Source organism: Rhopalosiphum maidis, chromosome 1 (assembly GCF_003676215.2).
Source record: "Rhopalosiphum maidis isolate BTI-1 chromosome 1, ASM367621v3, whole genome shotgun sequence".
NCBI lineage: Eukaryota > Metazoa > Arthropoda > Insecta > Hemiptera > Aphididae > Rhopalosiphum > Rhopalosiphum maidis.
The window spans coordinates 89,876,814-89,893,877 of NC_040877.1; the positions used below are offsets into that span (position 1 = coordinate 89,876,814).

At 31.2% G+C, this 17,064-nt stretch overlaps 1 protein-coding gene across 1 annotated transcript in view; it reads left to right on the top strand.

The window, feature by feature from the left end:
* The window catches only part of LOC113550905 (forkhead box protein O-like), a 40,236-nt gene that overhangs the window by 17,647 nt on the left and 5,525 nt on the right, over nt 1–17,064 (top strand). The gene's annotated exons all lie outside the window — the stretch shown is intronic.

A 17,064-nucleotide genomic window follows, 5' to 3' on the forward strand; every position in this document is an offset into this window, starting at 1 on the left:
CTGTTAAAAATCTTGGTTTGTCACCTGCTTTAAAATTAAAACTCAATCGTGCTTTTGGTACCAATATGACTTTTTTAATACACTAAATGCTATTAGGACTTTCCTTGTAGCTTCCGCGTGTCACGTATTTCCAAAAAACTAATTTTTCAATGGTTACAACGCTCCGCTTGCATTTTGATTAATTCGTTATTGTCATTAGTTATGAAATAAATTGTTTCAGTATGTTAAAAAGTAGTGAGCACACAATCAATGATATAAATGATTTTATTTCTGTTTGTTAGAACATGTCCGAACAACTATATGCACACATACGCTACTGCATTGTGCGTTTGAAATTGTTCAGTCTTAATATCCGTGTCACATATAATATTATGACACCGATATAATATATATTTTATGTATATTTTGTAAATACGGTACTACAATAACATTTTCTCGAGATAATTTCGCTGTTGTGAAGATACGAGTGTTTGTGGTCGTTGCGCAATTTCGAATATTTTTTATTCACTTTGATAACGCGCGCACCTACTTATAAGCCGTTCCTAATACTGATAGGTGATAATGTATAATGCAAATATAACCACTGTACTGATAATGTATATAATATGATCAGGTGTCCTTCATATTATATTTGTGATAGGACTAAGTGCGTTGCTGTGCTGCTGCGTAGTTAAAACGAAAATATTTCGTTATGTATTACTTAAATTATAATATTATGTAAATATATCGTACTCGTATAGGCGCGCAAAATGCACATGTTTAGGTATTTATAATGAATTCAAAAATTGTATGATATTGTACGGTCAAGAGTATTCTAATCTGTCAATTTAAATCGTTTTTCTACAATATATCCTAGCAGGGAGTCATGATGCTTGCCTAAAAACTAGATGTCAACGACCATATTTCATATCTATGAAATTCGATGTTGAATCGGATATAATCTCTTTAAACTACTATAAACATCAGTGTAATATTATATATACAGAAGAAATGTGTTCATTTGTGTTTTGTTTACACTTAACTGTATAATAAGGACTGAACTCCGAACCTCGGACCAATGAAATATTTTGACGAAATTTTTAAAAAAATTTTAAACAGTTTTTTAATATTGTATAAAATTGTCTTACTGCGACTTCAAAATAAGTTAATTTTTTTTTTTATTTAATTTAATTATAACTAATAATACCTTATATTACTTACTTTTATCCTTCAACGATTCTGCTAATTAGCAACATCAATCAATTAAAAATGTTACTTAAAATAAATCATTTCCCGTTTGCAATGTTGCCAGATTGTGTAATACGATCACACATGGTTATCACTTATCAACGTTTAATAGACATACCAAAGTTTATTATACTACCTATCATTTATATATCTAACTAACTCCATAATACATAAATTGATATAATTTTACATGTTATTAAACTATATAAATTATCATTATTTTACATATTAATGTTATTCAATTATTCATTTATAAATTCATAAAATTGTGTAGATTATATCAACACGGTTAATACATTCTACACGCACTAAGCATTGCTCGTTCTGTGAATCGAAAATATCTTCAATTGTTGTGAAAAATCACGTCTGTTGTAAAGTTGGTAGTGATTTGATAAAATAGTGGTCTAGTTAAATACTAGTTTAAATACGTGTGACTAGTGTTCAATTTTAATCACGGGACTACCCCACTACCCTACCTATGTTTTGGTTTAAGTGGTGTTATAGTAACGTATATTAATTATTATTTTTTTTAGACTTTCAAAGTAAGTTATATTACAGCTCAAGAGTAATTCTAAAATCGTATATTAATAAATAAATTAAACATAATTCATTGAAAAACAAGTATAATAGTATATACACGTGTGTGTTTAATATTATATTAAATTATTATAAACTGTATTAAATGTTATACATTTAAATTGCCGTCGATATTATCATTTTTTTTTTCTTTTAATTTGGCCCGCCTGCCGTTGTAGCCGTTTTATATTCGATGATGACGTCAAAGTTGACCTATTATTAGTTCAGCGGCGGCGGCGGCGTTGTGGCGGCGTTCTACGTGTTATTATTATTATTATGTGCTTTTAACACGTACAATATATATATTACGTCTATATAAAGCGGTGTACAAGTGGTCGCGAATATGTAATAATATTACGTTCGATTCGAACAACGAAAATCAATTCAATTTTTTACCGTACGTATACGCTCTTCCTGGTGTGCCCACCACGCAGGCGTGTCGCAACCGGTTTCGGCGTATTTTAGCGACTGTTCCACCGCTGGGCCCTTGTCGTAAAACTCGTCGCCGTCGATTTTTGAAAAATACTCGAGGCGTGTAAACCGTTCCGGTGCGATTAACGGCCGTGTAACAATAAATAATTACCGAGAGTGCTATTTTCGTAGCATTATAATATTCGTGTCCACTGACAGTCGAAAAAATATTACGCGCGCGCCACTAGAGCCGGTCGTCGTGGCGGGGTGCGGTATTTGGCAGGCAAGGAGTAAAGCTAAGACGTAAAAGAGGATACGGTGTCTCGGCCGTATTTTCGATTGTCGACCTCTCGGAAAGTGAGATTTAATTCGTGCATTGTGGTGTACGACGTATATCCACGTCACTATTTTTTTTTTTTTTTATTATTATTATTATTACATTTTATTGTTATGCTGTTGTGCCGTATCTATTAAGAAGACTAGTTCGCGTGTTGTCTCTTACAAGTGCAGAACACGACGAATTTATGTTGAGCAGTTTTTATTTATGTATAGCTTCGTTAGTTTAAATATTATTAGTGTGAATTTATGTATTAACAAACAAATTAAACAACATATACTATGGTTTGTTGTTGGATGTGTTTTTCGATGTTTTAATTTTGAAGCGAGTTATGAGCGTTTTTAAATTGTGTGTATTATATTTTACTCGCTTAAAAATTAATTTATCGAAATAACATTTTAGACAAACTACAGGATATATTTATATATTTAATAATAATAAGTAAATTCATTAAAACATTAAAATTAACGAAGTTTAATGTACTGTTGAATGCAAATTCGCCATGTTATATACGCACCGGAGCATTACTAGTTGACTCCCATCTTTATCGTATATATAGTTGCCTCTTGTTAGAATTAAGTAGTGGTTCATAACCTTAATTAATATACCATGTAAATAGATGAATTTATGTATAGGTACATACAATTATTGTCATGTGTTAAAATATAATTTTTTTTAAGTTAACAGTAACGTATATTTTTCATTATAATCTAATAAAAGTATAACAAAACAAGTATAATGCATTAAATTTAAAATACAGTTTATCATAATCGGTAATGATAACGATTTTTATATTTATCTTTAATAATTATTGTAGTCAACGTCGTCACGGTTTTATTGTCTAGGAAAACTTATTGAGAATAAATAAATAATTTTTGTACGATTTTTTTAAATTACAAGAAATAGTATAAAGTATTTTTAAAACTTCAGTTTCAGTATAGGCATGCAGTTATTCAAATATTTAAATCGCTTAGAAATCACTTGTATATTTTATTATCTGCCATCGGAGGAAACTAGTATACGCCGTGGAGCAATTATTATAAAAAGTATTAACCTTTTTGATTTGGGAGACAACTAGTAAATAGTCGGAAATCAATTCGTTTATATTCGGGAATTAACTAGTATATTATTACAGTCGGGAATCAACTAGTATATTACAGTCGAGAGACAATTCGTATACAAATTAAAGGATCTTTTTTACTTCTAAGTAAACTTGTATGTTGCCGTGTCGTGGGGTACATATCTAGTATTTACTTTTACGCGCTTATATAAGATGGGTGGGTACATGCGAGTGAGACGGTCCTCTTAATTCACAAAACATTTTAAAAAGTACGTAAATCGACATATTTTACTGTTTGAGTATAGAGGTGATGTGGTTGGTGTATTTTCTTAGTACACATTTCCAATCGACTGAACTCCCCGGTTTTTCTCGGATTTTTTTTTTAACTTTGTACAACTATGGTTCACTTTAATTAGCGAGTTATTATAATTTTTTTTGCAAAGTCACATCCCTCCTCCCCCACTATTAACTGCAATCGTAGCCTGGAAATTCCCAAACATTTTGTAGTCTATTATAATTGGTATAGTACTCTCAGCTGACATTGAAATCATTGCACGCGATGTTATACACTTACACTATACAGCGTGTGTTTGCCGTGTATTTCATGCGTCTATTCTCTCAACCGTAATTTACGTTTTAACTCCGTCTTAAAGCAAATAGACTGGCTGGCTACCGATGATCGAGGATCAACTTGTATAGATTCTCCCATATTCGTTGTCACTCATTTTATGTGATTGTGTGCCCCTCGGTCCTGGTACAATACATTTGGCATATTATTGTGATTCTTTAAAATTGTCTTTCGAGCAATTCGGTGGACTATAAAATTTAGTGTTATTATTATGTACGTTATACAGTTGTATTTACAGATCGAAAAGAAACGGCAGAATATAATGTGAATTAATTTAACCTGCTGTAATTCTATCAGCGGCCTGCGCGTACTGTTTGTTAAACACCATATTATACATTGACTATGTTCGTGTTTATTTTATAAATTACATATTATATTAAGAATGATTATGTCGAACTAGTACAAAAAAAGTATATTACCGAGGTTCCGTGCTAAATAAACAAAAACATAACGATATTTTGTTATTTAAGAACGCGGGTCGTTGTTTGTAAGCAATAAAAAGTATGAAAATTATTCAACGAAAAACGAAGTATATAGCGTCCCGGCTTAATTAATACAAACGAAATTTTACTAAGTTGAAGAATATTCGTATATAATTTTATTTTATTTTTTCAATTTTTTTATTCCTCTCTTAAAATTTGGTATTATAAAATTATTTTTCCATAGATGTGACTTTGTCGTAAAACCTCCCAGTCTCTTGATTTTTTTTCTATTAAGCAATTTTCTCAACTTAGAGAAGTTTCTAAAATATGTTCTAATTGATGCGTTTCCTTAGAACGATCTAGACAATTCATATTTCCATTATTATTATTATAAATATTATCATATATTTTCAAGGTTGATCTAACTATTTAACTTGATACGCATTCGTCATGCTCACATTAATTTACACACGTACCAGTTTTTGATAAGTCGAAGGTCCTGCGTAGACTGGGTGTCTATAGTATAATGAGCAGTAGTGAACACGTGTAAATTATATTTTCTTATTTCCGTGGTATAGGACTATGATAGAAATTAATTTTTTGTTGTTTTTACTTAGGGTGTTATCTACCTAGTAGGCCAAATCTTAAAATAGCGAAAACAATATTTACTACGTATTTTTATAGTGAAAGACAAGATAGAGACGTAGGCGTTTTCGTAAAAAATAACTAGCCTAAATAAATAAATATATAAATGTGCGTGTGCGTATAATAGTGTTAAATGTGTGCACAAGACGTTTGTAGAGACAGAAATGGCGTGTTGGAAATTATCAAAACTCGCATTGCCAAAAAATAAAAATTTGCTTTTTGTTGTCCTATATTTTGTTCATTAATATGATATAATATAAATACAACGTAATGGTTGCCACAATGATTAGGATCACGATCACCGTGTGTCGATATCGATTCAAAAATATTATTTTTACTTTATTGATTTTAATTGTAATTTTTTTATTTACCTATAGTTTTCCGACACCACTACCACCTTTTATCGTTTGTATTATAATATGTATATTTAATACGTCCGACTGACCGTTTACGACCGTGGGCGTGTTTGTGTGAAAGGTGTGCGTGAAGAAAATATGCGTGTGGTTGGTGGTTGTGTGTGAGAGACTTTGAGCGCTGACTTTGTGTAAAATGTATCGCATTAGATCAAATACTTACAAATATGCATGTTTATAATTTGGTGGCACTGTCATAATAATTTGATAAAAAAAATGTATCAACCGGGTCTTGGATACATTTTCACAGACGACAAACGCGCACCAAATACTACGAAATACGTAGAAAACACTTAAAAGAAAATTGTGATGTATAATTAGGTCGAACTTTAATTTTCATGAACTCGAATTCGAATTTGAACTTCGTTTTTGCTCAAACTGTGAGAGATCAAATCGAACTCGAATTAATTTCGTATTCGATCTTAAATAGTCAGATAACGACAGGATAACAAAATTGTGATAACTGTTAATGGCCCTATAGTAAATAAAAAGAGTATTCTAGGATACGGCTATTTATATTTTATAAAATATAAATTATATTTATAAATGTATAATATATAATACAATATATTGACATCGAACTTGATATTTTTCTCAAACATTTTTGTTCGAAATGTTCGAGTATTTATCTTCAATGAAATTAGTACTATTCTAATTTCTTGATTGTTCGGAGAGTTTTTTAGAATCTATCCCTAATAATTTACTATAACCATTCGGTCCGTTATCCGATGAGAACTTTTCTTCATCCCGGGAGACTCATCAGTTTACATACGGTTTCAATATTTTCGATAACCGCGATATGACTTAAGAGGACGCTATACCCGTATGTGTTGTCCCTGTCTTATACACGCGTAACATAGTTAAAAACTGTTTTGCGCGGGACAACTTTACTCCTTCGACATTTATATCAAAATTACAAAAATTTTAAATCTCATTGAGAAGAACTTTACCTGTGTTGTAGCGTTTTATTTTTTTTGATAGTGGTAACCAATAATTTTTAATAATTAAATGAAAAAAACCTAAAGTTCTCAAACCAATAACTTAATTGCATTCATGTTATCAAAAAAATTAAAACGCTACGTCACATGTTAAGTTCTTCCTAATGGGATTTATAATTTTGGTTGTTTTGATTAAAATATCGAGGGAGTAAAGTTGTCCCGCGCAAAATAGTTTTTAACTATGTTACGCGTGTATAAGATGGAGACAACACATGCCGGTATAGCGTCCTCTTAAGAATGACATTTTATAGGTACGTACAATTGGTTGTGCGGCCTACATAGATCGGTGACCCGCCGACGCACCTTCCTCGCACGGGCCGGGTTCGAACGCGTTTATTTTTAGACTGGCACACGTTCGTTTATAACAGTGAAAATAATATACGTAAACTAAAGATAACCGATATAACTTAATATTATGCGCGTGTATATATAATCAAATCACGACGAATGTGTGTGTGTGTGTGTGTGTGTGTGTGTATGTACACCCTGAGAGGAAGAAACCGACGTCGACGACGACTGAAACTGGTCGGTCAGGTTTAGCGTGGCGCCGCTGCTGCCGTCGGTGTCGCTGCCGTTAACACTGGACTTTCCTAAAATACATCTGCAGGCGGCAAGGACGAGTCGTCGTCGTCGGCCGTAATATAATAATATTAAATTTCAATCTATCTATATCATAATATATGTAAGTACGTATGAAATCGAATTCACCTGTGGCACACAGGTCGCAGCGAAACGACGCCACACCACAACGCTTTCTCAATCCGGGAACCCAATTATTATTATATCCATGAAGAAAAGTACGCGGGGTCCTGAAAACGACTCAATGATGGTCAAACAGAGACAAAATCAACCAGAGAAAGAGAGTGATAGGGAAATATAAAGATGTAGTGATGTGGAGGTAAAATAACGCTAAAAAATTAGAAATAATAATAATAATATTGTAATAAATCGAACGACGCTGATAAGTTTTATACACGTTGTACGCCTCTCTTGTCCTACAGTGCAGTATGTATATGTGTGTGTATGTGACGTAGATAGGTCGCTACTGCACAGCACGTACATTGCACTTTGAATTGTTTTGTACGCGTTTTTTAATCGAAAAATCGGCCGATGACCCACGTGGTGTAGTGGTTGTTGGTTGCAGGTTTGTTCAATAGGAATTCTGCGAAAAATATCCTATACAAAAACCGCCTCACGCCATAGGTTTTATTACGAATATTTTTGTTTAAACGAATAGTTTCGAAATGTTGATAAATCACGTATCTGACTAAAATTCGGATGTTATGCGTGTTTCTGAACATTCGCATTTACACACACACACGCACATTATATGGATACTCATTGCTCGTACAATATAATATAAATTATATATATTGGTATTTACGTAACACAAAATTTACATTTTGAATATTTTCAAATTAAACTACTATTGCGATGTACATTTTTTAAATAATGAATTAAATTCCTGCGGAATACCGTGTAATAAATCTACAGTCATTGGTTTGTATATTAATAATATGTCATAAATATTTTAATTATGTTTTTGTGTTACAAGTATTTTATTTTACATTTACTTTAAAAAAAAAAATATTGAATGAACGCCTTAATAGTATACTAAAATTAAATCGTTTTTAATTTTTAATGAAAGTTATCTAGTCTTGATATTGCTTATTATTGTGAATTTCAACGTGTAATTTTTATTATTTTTTCGTTAAAAATGTTAATCAATAATTTACTCGTTTCCATGCCAGATTAAATTATAGTTACGTTGCATATCCGACGAATGTGATATATTTACTAATTTTATGTCTGGGGGATGGTCAAAATCGTTCTATTTAAAACTCCCGGAATTCTAGCTCGGTGAAACCCACGCTTTTTCCCGGGATAAAACGCAATATTTTCTCGGTACATAGTGTCTGTTTGGAGATTGAAATCTTTAATATTAATAATAATAATAAGTGTGGGTATAAACAATAAAGTATGTTTTCATTTTACATTAAAAGTATTTTGTTATTTTCTAAGTAGATTTAAAATTTTTAATTAATTCTATTTTTTATAAATAGAAAAACTAATCAAACTGTAGTTTGAATTCTGTTGGTCCAAAGCGTAAATATTGTCAATATAGGTAATTTATTTATGTTACGCGTAATTTATTGTTGTACTAGTAAAACAGGTATTTAGACGACTATGAGGATTTTTATTATTAATCTTCGAATCAATATTGTAGGACCGGAAGTAGTTAATTATTATGCACAATTATGAATTAATACAATAATACAATCTATCTTAGTTTAACTTCTTGTGATTTCGGTTCCGTTGTACGAGCGACGTCATCGACAGAAGCTGCCAATCGTTAATTACGTAGTGTCACTGGTTCATGTGCGTATGTAGGAGAGTAAAAGAAAATAAACGTGAAATGTGTTCCAAGTCGCAAAATAAACATTTTTAACGGTCAAAGACCTCGATGACCGTGTCTTGTATGATACGTTTTATTTTTTGTTCATCAGAATTACCTTGCCGCTGGCTAATACCACTGGCTTGTCTATACAACATGTATGCGTGGTGCTCAAAAATCATTATAATAATCCACTAGTACGACGTTGAAGACGACTTCTAACTTCTTATAATCATTTTTCACATTATCCTTTTATAACTTCTATACGATAACTGAAAGTCTGAAAAAATAACTAACAGAAAGAGATGACAATTTAGAAAATATATTCTGAAGGGAAAAACGAAAATGATACATGTGTATTATAATAACCAGATTTATTATAGATTCTAAATTGATATCCTTTTCTGATAATAAACTCATCTAATTTCGATTCTACTTAACCAACCGGTTTCCAGATCCGTGTGTCCGATAGAGCAGACGCGTATAAATGATGGCCTACGTACAGGCGTACATATAAGTGCCCGCAGTGAGAGCGTAGAAAGGAGAATGAGCTCAGTTTAAAAATGAGTTCCTTTTTTTGCTGTACGTAAATTTTACACTAATAGACATGGCCGTGCTGTTGAATCGAGAACACAAATAGTGTGCTTTCTCGTTGGTAATATTAATTTTTTTAAAAGCTGATGATAAATCTTCTAACTTTTTCTAATATTTTTTCTACCTATAGAACTGTAGGTTTCAGTATTTTTTCATTTGCATATGAATAAATAATATTTTATCTTATAATAGTATTAAATACATTCGTCGCTTCGCTCAGAATTTGAAAAATGTGTTCAACCGCCTTATCATAATAATGTGTTGAGTCGAACATTAATGTACTTTATAATATTTAAATTGTATGCATATATTTCTTAAGTCTATTTTTATACTAATTTACATTTAAATAATTTAAATAAATAACCTGATTTAATGTTAGGAGTTGTATAAGAAAATTAGTTTTTAAACTGTTATGAATAAATATAAATTTTCGGGTGTAATAAAAATTAAAATATTTTGAGAACGATGGTGGTTTTTGATTGGTGTTCCGAGTAAATATTATGTACTTAATTTTATTGACGTTAGAATTTTTTTCTAATAATACTCTTTATGTTCATAGAACTGTCGCATTGTATCCTTGATCATATACCTACATAATGTAATATGTATACATTAACGTATATGTATGTGTGTGTTTATTTATATTAGTTGCTTAATTTTATAATTGTTTAAGTATTATCACTTCTGGGCAATTTCAAAACCATCATTGTTTATCGATTATTCCATAACAAGAGTTTTGTTAACTATATTTTTAAAGTATATAAGTTATTTGTATTTCGGTTTTATTTTGTAATATAAACATACTTCTGTGTCTAACTAAACTTTACTTAAACAGAAACCAAAGTGGCTTTTCACCAAGCATTTAATTTCAAATTAGTTAATTGGATGTTCCAATTATTTTTTTCTGATAATTTTTAATTTTTCTATTTATGTCAGAATGATATAATGCGCCTGATAGGTTGCATGAGATTTGTCGTCTGTCTCTTTCGTGGCGTTGGCACTACATTTTGGGCATTGTTTCATTTTGAAGTTTTTACGTTTATTATACATATACGCGTTTGTGCACATTCGCTATTGAGATCGTGAGAAATTCGTTTGCTGGGAATACTATACAAAAAGGGTTGCGGGGGTGCGGAATATTGTTTGCCAATATCCCTTTTTGTCCCGAAATTCTCTCATGATTTTTGAAACAGCTGGCCCACCAATACCGGACAATGGTCCTTCAGATTAACGCACGGGGTGGTGGCAGATGCAGGATGAGTGGATAGAGTTGCAAATGTATCGCGAGAATATGATGATTTCCATTTAACTGGAACATATTATTATACCAAAAAAGGGTCTATTGATCAAATTTTATGCATGTGTAAAATATTTATGGCAATAGTCTTTTTGTCCTTATTCCCTCTTACTATTCAGATACATATTTGCGAAGAATACGTCATATGTAGGTAGTGAAAAGGATTTTTTTTTTTTTTAAAGGATTTTCGGCAGTCTTATCGTCGATCAAACATTATAAGACTCAACGATTTTCTGACCGACGAAAATGGTTTGGTTTTTAATTCCTAACATCTTTACTTTGCACATCTGTCCCCTTCTAATATTACCATTATAATATTAAGGTAATACATACATTATATTGCTTAAGTAGTTAGTAAGAGGATTAGTCAAACAATAACTAATAATAGTTTTTTTTCTCAAAATTATCTCATAAAATGTATTTTAACATATTGTAATCAGATTCTTTTAGCCACTTGATACCCTTATATGTCCAATTAATTCACTAGGTATGTGTTCGTTTAATGCATGCATTACCTACTTTTAACCATACCTGTTCAAGTTTCACTGTAAATAATTGAACGTGTTAAATTTTTGGAAAACAATATTTTACAAATTTGGTACATAAGAGAATTTGCATTGTTAAGTTTATATTTTAATATAAGAAGTCCCATACACATAACATAATTATTATTAACACAGTAACACATATTATTATTATATTATCGGGACATCATGTGCTATATTTAGGATACCGGTTAAGTTAAGAATCCAGTTAAAATGAATATAAATAATACCCATAAAAAAAAAAAAAAAAGTTTACTTTATTTACATGATTACATAAGTTGTATAATATATTATATATACACTACATACTTGTGTGCACTTTATTTATACATCATATATAAAATATATGTTGTATAGTAATATTCGATTTCCATAATAGGTAGTTATTGAAGTGTACAACACAAATCCAACCAACTTTAAATAATAAATGTTAATAAAACACCATACTCGAGGTCATCTAATGGCCGGCATTTTGTGTTATAGTGTGTTGCGTCTTAATTACCCAATGGATGACCCCCGTAGGCGCTCGTTTGTACTTATATATGTCTACTTATAATAGAATATTACAATATTACGGTGAGCCTAGGAGTGTTGGCATATTACACCCAACATCAAATCATTGATGATACACACACTGTCAGAATTCAGTCTAGTTGTATGGACATATACCTACAGGCTTGTGACTATGTAGTGGATTTCGAAAATATTTGTTCGGCACGTCTAATGACACATCGCCGCCGAGGGGAGTAGCTTACGCCACGGGCGGGAGCCATTCCGTCGTCGTCCACGTCGATCGCGCATCAATCACGTTACGCGCGTCTATATATAGGTGGCAAGATTTTCAGGAGAACATAATATTTAAGCGCCACAGCAGTTGTAATGACGAAACGCTGCTTGCCGCTGCCGACCCGCAAAGCTATCGAGGCCTCTGAAGGACAACCGGTTTGTCTCTGTGGTAGTAATAGTAGTAGTAGTAGTAGTAGTAGTAGTAGTAGTAGTAGTAGTATTAGTATTAGTATTAGTAGTAGTAGTAGTAGTAGTAGTAGTAGTAGTAGTAGTAGTAGTAGTAGTAGTGGTAGTGGTAGTAGTAGTAGTAGTAGTAGTAGTAGTAGTAGTAATAGAATTAATAATAAAAACAATAATAGTAGTGGATGACGTCGTGTTCGGCATAATATACAATAATATTATATGTGTATTATAAGTCTGTAACCTACGACGTATCTTATACCAAAATTGTTATTGGAGTGGGAGGATGACAACGTGTGATGTGAAAATCTACGCTTTCTGCTTGGTCGGCGGTACCCATAATAATATGTATTCATACTTATGGTTCAACTTCACGAGGAAGGGAATGCGGATGTGTGACGTAGCGAAATCGTTTCGTAGTAACCATTTATTTATATCGTACGATCGGTATAATAATATTATTGTACGGATATATAAAAAAAAAAAAAAAAAAAAAACCATGCGGTCTGTAATTTAGCATCTTTCCAATATTATTCCACTCGCTGGACGTTTATTATGCTTCATTATAAATAATAATAACAAACACAATATCACATTGAACTCGTTTACACGATTCATTTCGTTTCATAACAATAACGAAATTATTAAGAATCCACTTGTTATCGTTTATGATATCCGTCGAATTCGTTGCTTTTTGTCGTTTCCCCCCTTTAATTAATGTCGCCCGGGAGTCAGTGAATGTAAATTGCGTCGACTTTTCATGTTTTATTTTTTATAGCCAAAAATACTGTTATCGTTGCACTGCAGTTGTTGTAAACAGTGTAGTTATGGTATGCGTAAGACAAATCATATCCAAAAAATATTGTCTTTTGCCTGACATCCTTCGTAGGATAATAGAAATTAAAATTTAAACTTCGGAAAACCTCTACCGAGTCGTCAACAGTTTCATTAGTTATTTTGCTTACGCAAAGTATGGCGCAGTATAGATAAATAGAATATCGCTAGGATTTGCCAACTTATCAGAAGTTACGTCACTGCACTACCGTGGTTTTGTTGGTGGCTGCTTCAAGGTCTCGGGCGCGTGAGTTACACGCTGCACATTCGCACGCTTAAAATGCCGACATTTTGTATGAATTCCCGTGTTTACGATGAACGCAACAATATATGAATGTTCGAAAATAAAATAAAACCTAACCTAGTACAACGTTGTACAACGCGTCATATCAACGAATCTGCGACGTACAAAAATCATTTCATTTTCTCGCATCCATTATATTATTATTATTATAGTGTTTTATTAACGAGCACCGCCGCTAATACACACACGCACACGCGCACGCCGGTTTGCCAATATTACGCGCTCCACACACACACGTGCGCGGTAATCGTCGTTTCATAAAATCCGCGTGTTCCACGTGTACCACACGCCGGACCGTCTCGCTACGCGGGTGCATTTTCAAAATCGAGGAGATCGTGTCGAAATCGATCGGAGGTTGTGCGGTGGAAATATAATCGCACGATAATATTCGCAAACCGATGAAAACGGCGGGCACGGCGCGCAATTTATTTTCACAGAAACTTTTATCCTGTTTACGATTGCGAAAAGCCAAATGTTTTATTTTTAACTTGGCGTAAATGACGACGTGCGTGACCCCAAAAACTCGAGCACTACCGGCATAGACATCAACTTCAGACTCGCGTCTCACTCTTGTTTGGTCTACAGACGTTTTTTTTTATTTAACGGCTAAATTGGTATTTTCGCGGTCGAAAGAAAAATCTGTATGTGTACGCTATTAATGCGTATATTAATATAAATTAATACGAAATATATATCACAGTTATCATTATTCATACTTCATACGGTGCACATTGAACAGTGATGTACTTATTTTTTTTTTTAAATAATGTTCATAAAATATACTTTATACAATAAATTTGTTTCCTAATACTTAATCACTGTCGAAGTTTCGAGTACGATTTATGTATGATAATGAGTTATAACCTGTAGAATAATAACGTGTATGCGATGTGGCTTTTACCATATTGTCTTGGATTATTTCTGTTTATTTTTTACATATCATATTATTTATGTAATCATAACTTGTATATCGCCTGATTTGGGCTGTATAAAACAATAATTAATATAAATATTTATTAATTTTCGTGAAAACAATTATTTGACTTCTTCAATTAGAAAATGTGAATTTGCCCATATGAATTATGCCTTGCATTAGATTATATTATGACTTTTTAAATAGTTATTTCGGAATAAGTCAATACGCGATTCCCACTAACTACACATATATATTATGTATTAATAGATAATACGACAATTATGATTTTGAGAATCACGTAATTAAAGAAAATATACAAACACAAATATGTACTTCACCCTATATAATTATTTTTTATGATAAATACATTAATTATTATAATATATTGTATAATTGTTTATAATATTATATTAATTTGTGTGCCGAGATGATTAAATTTTTTTACAAGTATTAATAATAAGGAGCTAAAAATATTATTGTGTTATATAAAAACATCCTCTCGTTTATTATTTTACATTTTATTGTTTTGATCTAACAATGTTATAAATAAATGCTGCTTTTATTTAAAAAAAGATTTGTTATCCAACACTTATAAACTACAGTTTCCTGTATTTTGTATCCAGCTTATTTTTTAAATATGATTTGAATATTAATTTTCATTCAAACTTCTAATAATTTATCAATAATTATTAATTGATAAAAAATGAAAACCAAAAAGTTATTAAATACTAATTAACAACAAAATAAAAGCAAACTAAACTTGTATGTTTAAAGGAAAATTATAAATATTAAATAATAATTTTTTAAATTAGAAAAAGGATAAATAATATTATCACATTTTTAAACTTAATATAAAATACAAATAATAATAATTTTATAGTTTAAAATAGGTTTATTTTATGGATTTATTGTTATTTTAATTAGGTAGTAGTGTGCAGCAAATGTAGAGATGGGTTTGTGTAACATATTATGAAATAATATGTTATTACGTCTATAAATCTTTGATATACTTTGTACATTTTTTTTTTTTTTTTTTAATGAAAAGTATTAGAAAATATAGTTTTAAAAATGTTTCATTAAATTAATCACGCGTTGAATCATTGCTTTTGATAGTTCATTTTATGACTTATATAAAACATTTGATTATATTTTATGTTCGGTAACAATCGATAATTATTTACCTTTATTGATAAAACTATTCATTTGGTCTGAACAAGGTAATCGGAATGAAATATTTTAGTATACACAAATTTTATTCTGTAATTTATAATTATGATTTCTGATTTATTTTCATTATGTTGAATTAATTTAAACTGACATTTAATAATTAGTTACTTTTTTAAGTGTATTCTAAAATCCAATAACGTTCATTTAGATCGACCACAGTCTTAAAGAACTACGTAAATAAATAAATAATAATATTTAATGTAGGCTAAGGAGAGTCTGCTTATAAAGTTGATCTTTCACTTAACCCTTGTTATAGAACTACTGTCATTGGCCGGGACTATTGCACTTACTACGCATTACACTTGTGTTTCGGTACTTCCATCCTTGTCTGTCGTGCATTTAATAAAACTTAATCAAATTGAAAAAAAAATTTGAAGGTCGTATGGACATAGCACAATAATTTAATTTATTACAAAATGAATATATTCTGTAGAGAGAATTTTTTTTAACCTATTTTGTAGGTTGGAGGCGACGAAATCAAATACATATTTCGACTATAAATAAAAATTATGATTTCGGATTCATACTATCCATGCCACACACGGACTAATTGGTCCATGATGTTCTACCGCTCGTTGTGTGTATATGTAACTTGATATAATACTTATATTATATTCCCGGATTTCAGCCTTGAGTATATTAAAGGGCATGGCGATCCGCTATTTCTATAAGACGACTGTAGTGTTACAAGATACGTTTATAACATTGTCAACCGTGTGCCAATGCTACGAATTTCGTAGGGAATAGTTGTGAGGACACCGAAAATTAACCGATTACCATATTGTATTTCGTTAGGACTTAAATTTTACGCCGGCGGTGGCCACACATGATTTATTAATATGCTACTTATAAGTTATAATACACATAATTTATATTCACATTAAACGGATAATTTGTATTCCGAAATTCATTCGGTCGTAGGTGGGAGTATTCGTCAAGGTTTGTCTTTTCATATAGTGTTTTAACGACAACGACGATCAATGTTAACACTTAGAATATTATACGAATATATCTGTAGGTATATAGATTACCAGATAATCTGACATAATCTCGAAATTCAACGTATTCTTCTTCGTTTTTTACGTTGAAATTCGTTGTTAAGCACAATGTATAATGTATATTAGTGTTACAATACTTAAGTGGGGGGAGGAAACAAAAACAAAATAAAACTCGTAAGAAACTCTATATCTATTTATACAATGCGTTAGAAATAATTGTATTACACTCATTATATTCACAATATTATATAGTTTGGAGTTCGGTCGATTA